General features: G+C 41.9%; 1 pseudogene; it reads right to left on the bottom strand.

The window, feature by feature from the left end:
- Positions 1-540: 540 nt before the first annotated feature.
- Gm3302 lies at positions 541-3,270 on the bottom strand (annotated as a pseudogene).
- Between the last annotated feature and the right edge of the window lie 1,260 nt (positions 3,271-4,530).

Genomic DNA, 4,530 nt, shown 5'->3' with positions numbered 1-4,530 from the left:
TATGTTGCTCACTTTAGTTTAAATGTTTTGTGCACATAACTGATCAGCCACACAAAAGTGTTACACATGTAGCCCAGGCAAGAGACAAGGGAAAGATGTGTCACGAATACTTTCATTTTATACATGCCATTTATCACCTAAAACTTACCTTTCTTCATAAAAAAACAGTGTCTTACCAATCCTGGACCCATTCAACCTTCTAGACCCTGACCCTGATAGTGATGTTGTTAACAGTCAAAGACCCATGAGAGAGATCATCTAGGTTTATGAGTACACAAAAAAAGCATCTATATATACACTGTCTGGGCAGAAGCCACATATAAACGCCAAACTGTTTTTCTAACCCCACAATCCCCCTGTTATCAGATTCCATCGAAATGTTCACCATGTCAAGCTCAGCCTTCAGGGTCCCAGTCACTGTAAATCTCTTTATTTCCAACCATATGGGAAGTGTCTGAAATCACAGTTTCTGAGCACTGCAGATTAAAGATGTGTCCCAAGCCTGTCATTTATTCATATCCAGAAGTCCTGTATCTATGTTTACTGAAAACAAGAACAAATTATAGGGCCCTGGTCATAGACACAGGGCTTACCACATTTGTGACAGCTATCTGTAGCAAAAGAGATGCTCTTGGGCTGCCTTATAGCTCTGAGAGTATACATGAGCTCCTGACAAAGTTGGACAAATCTTTCTACAGAGACATGACCCAACTCATTATAGCACTGCAGAGGGGCAGGGCATTGTTCCACATTCATCTTGCTCCAGTTGGCTGTGTGCTGTAAAAGCTCCTTCAGGGTGGACATGGAGAAGTCATTGTTGTAGAAGTTGATCTGGTTGAGGTGAGTGCATTGACTGAGGGCAGGTAGGAGGGCATTGATCTGGGAGTCCTTCATCCTACACCACTGAAAATCCAGAAACTCAAGAGTGTCTGCTACTTTTTGTAGAGACCTCTCAGAGGCATAAGATCCAAAGCATATAAGATCATCCCTCTTATTTCCAGATGGTTTAATTTAAAGAGGTTGTGGGAACAGGAAAAGAAATCAAAGTCTCTCTGTGAAATTAGGCATTGGGTGATGGAGAGGGTCTCCAAGGGAGTCATCAGGCACCTAGGGATAGAGGAGATCAGAGGGTTATTTCTGACAAGTAGTGCTGTAAAGGTTTGGCTGGGATGTACACAGAGGTAGAATAAACCAGGGGCCCCAAGCTCAGTTTGACAAAAGGATCAAGTACATCCTCTATGATGCTTCCTATTGGATCTGCTCAGTCATTCCAATCCCACAATTCATCCTTGGATCTCACACTCAAGCTGAAAACCAGTTCATCATTTAAGCCAAGAAAGCACACAGAAGAACTTCTAATCTAAGAAATTCCTGACAGGATTTTGATAAATTCTGTGGACTCATTGAATCTACATTCTATCATTCCTTCTGCAGTCATCCTTGCTCTAATTTACATCCACCTGTCCCATACACTCAGTGCTACTTAGGCTCAAAACGTTTCTCCCATTAGCACTTGGGGAAGATAGAAGGCTGTTCTCACAGATCTGAGCATATAGCTCATGTTCAAACTGTACTAATGAGTATCCTGACTCCTCTATACACTCCCCTTTCTCTTCCCTTTCCATTTGATTGGGCGGGCATGATTCCAGGAAGAATTACAACTCATTCTTAGAAGATCTGTCCTACTCTTTACACCAAATCACTTCTCTACCCCATGAGTTCTCATTTGAGATACTATTTTAACTTGTACTATTCCCCTTGTACATTTCAGTATACATGGAAAGAAGACACAACTTTCAGAGTCTTATGAATGTCTAAATTTTGTTCCTAGTGACTGTCAGGCATCATGGACCATGAATCTTAAGATAGACAGATTTGCTTTTGTACCTGACCCAGCTTTTCATTCTTGCTTACCCTAGAACCTGATTTAGTCTCTTAGAAAATGGACGTGTTTCATGAAGATATCCTGGAGACAGTTGAATTAGGAAAATGGAGAAATAATCTTGTGAACACACTTGGCTTCTGTGGCACTTGTTATACTTTAATAGGGGAGGAATTCTTGTGGAGGGGTGCCAGGAAGACTTTTTGAAGATTCTTCATGTGCCCGCAGTAGGGAGCAAAATGTGCCAGCTCTAACAGAGTCCAGTAAGCATTGAGTTCTAATTCTGTGATGTGTTCTGGATCAAAAACATTAAAGATTTCTCTGATAACTTGGTCTGGTGGATCCCAGATCTTCATCTTTGTACAGCAGAAATATAGGGACCCTCTTCTCTGCTTGGCCCAATTCAAGAAATATGCCTTTGATTTATTGAAGTGGGAACTGATTGACAGGTTGACTATGGCCTTCAGACGCTGCCTCTGTGCATATCTCAGAAGGACCTTCACTATCTGCTTTTCATCCAATGTCTCTGCTTTACAGTCACTGTCATTTGCATCAGCCCACATGTTTCAGAAGGCATGGTACATATTTCTCATGTCAAGAACCTGAAGTTTTGCCCTCCTGTGGTTGAAACATATGAATGTTAGCAGACCCTGAATCATCTTTTGCTACATATATCTAAACTCAGCTCCCCTCCCTACTAAGGTGTTTGATTTTTTAAGCACCTGATATCCAAGGTGGACTCAGGTATGCTACAGAAGCTTTCCTGGACTTCATTACACTTGATTACTTTTCTTTCAGTAAGGTAACCATTATTTCTCCTTAGAGATTAATTAATTATTAATTAGAAAATTTAATTATTATTACTAGTTGTGGGAAGGCCAGGGATAGGCTCATTCTACTGTAAGGCTAAATCTAATCTAGTCCATATTCAACTCTAATCCATATCCAACTTTCCTCAGTATAAGTAAACAATAGCTTTCAAGAACCTTGTATCCCTACTTGATGATGTGATTAGAAGCATCTGAACCATTTAGTACAAAGCCAATCTCCCTGGCAATGTCTATTGTGTACTCCTCATGCTCCCTTATACAATACATGGATATTGCTTACCTGGGGTGAAACTCTCTTGTCAGTCTCATGTCTACTCCATCTAGCAGAGCTTGCAAGGTTTCTAGGTTAGGCTTCTTTATCAATGGTCCCACAGGGAGACAGGGGAAAGGCCAGGCTGCCACCATTGCCTTTAGGAGATTGGTGTGTCTGCCAGCAAAGACCTCTTTGAATAGTGCTGGGAAGACCACAGTAGGCAACTCCTCCAGAGAGGACTTGATCAAAGCTTCATGTGTCAGCAGAGTGCGTGTGGGTGGGGTCTGACCACTCATCCTCTCAGGTCTTCAGTAAGAAGGCTCCTGGGGAAGCAGTTAGAAAAGAATATATATTCAAGACAAACTTTATAATATTCCTTCACCATCACATCAACCACTTAGCTTCTGAGTTACTGCCATGACAGTCATAAAGCCACCAATTTACCTCTTCATCCTAAACTGGTGGTGTAAAGACTCTCAAACTGGCATCATGGGAATCTCTCTATTACTCTAATGGACACCTAATTTTGGGGTCAAAATATTTTTATTTGTTACTCTTTCTTTAAAAAAGGAAAGAATGAAAGAATGCAAAATGGGAGAGACTCCCAGTAACCAGTACAGCTGGCCCTGGCTGAAATATGTAACATAGAGGAGATAGAGCTTGATGAAGCAACCCCCAATGAATATGCATGGCTCTCTTTTGAGGGAAGGGGCCACTCACACATCTCAAAAATTTTAACGTAGAATTGTTACTATCTAAAGGAAAAACAGGGACAAAAATTGGAGCAGAGACTGAAGAAAAGGCCATCCAGAGACTGGAATCTTGGAATCTATAAAATTAGCAGACACCAAACCCCAACACTGTTACTGATGCCAAGGTATGGCTGTCCTCTGAGAGCCTGTGCCTATAACTGTCTAATACAATAGTAGACACTCACAACCAACAATTGCATTGAGCTTGGGGACCACAGTGGAAGAGAAAGGGAAGGACTGAAGAAGCTGAAGGGGATTACAATCCCATAGGAAAAAATTATCAACTAACTGGACCCCTCAGATTTCCCAGGAACTAAGTCAGCAACCAGAAAACATACATGAGTGGGTCTATGGTTCCTGATACATATGTAGCAAATTATTCCTTATATGGCTTCAATAAGAGAGGAGGTCCTTTGTCCTGTGGAGGCTTGTTGTCCTAGTGAAGTGGATAAGCTAGAGGAGTGAGGCAGGAATGTGTGGGTGGGTGGGGGAGTGCCCTCTTAGTGGTAAAGAGGAGGGATCATGAGAGGGGGCTTGCAGAGCTGAAACCAGGAAATGAGATAACACTTGAAATGTAAATAAATGAAGTAATCAATAAAAAAATGGGTGGAGGGCCAGGCAGTAATGGCACATGCCTTTAATCCCATCACTTGGGAGGCAGAGGCAGGGAGATTTCTGAGTTCAAGGCCAGCCTGGTCTACAGAGTGAGTTTCAGGACAGTTAGGGCTACACAGAGAAACCCTGTCTCAAAAACCAAAAAAAAAAAAAAAAAAAAAGGGAGGGGGGCAAGGGACAAGTAGGAGGAATGGGATG

The sequence above is a fragment of the Mus musculus genome, chromosome 5 (genome assembly GCF_000001635.26).
Source record: "Mus musculus strain C57BL/6J chromosome 5, GRCm38.p6 C57BL/6J".
Classification (NCBI taxonomy): domain Eukaryota; kingdom Metazoa; phylum Chordata; class Mammalia; order Rodentia; family Muridae; genus Mus; species Mus musculus.
The sequence above is the reverse complement of the archived record's forward strand: the minus strand, read 5'-3'. Positions and strand labels throughout refer to the sequence as shown.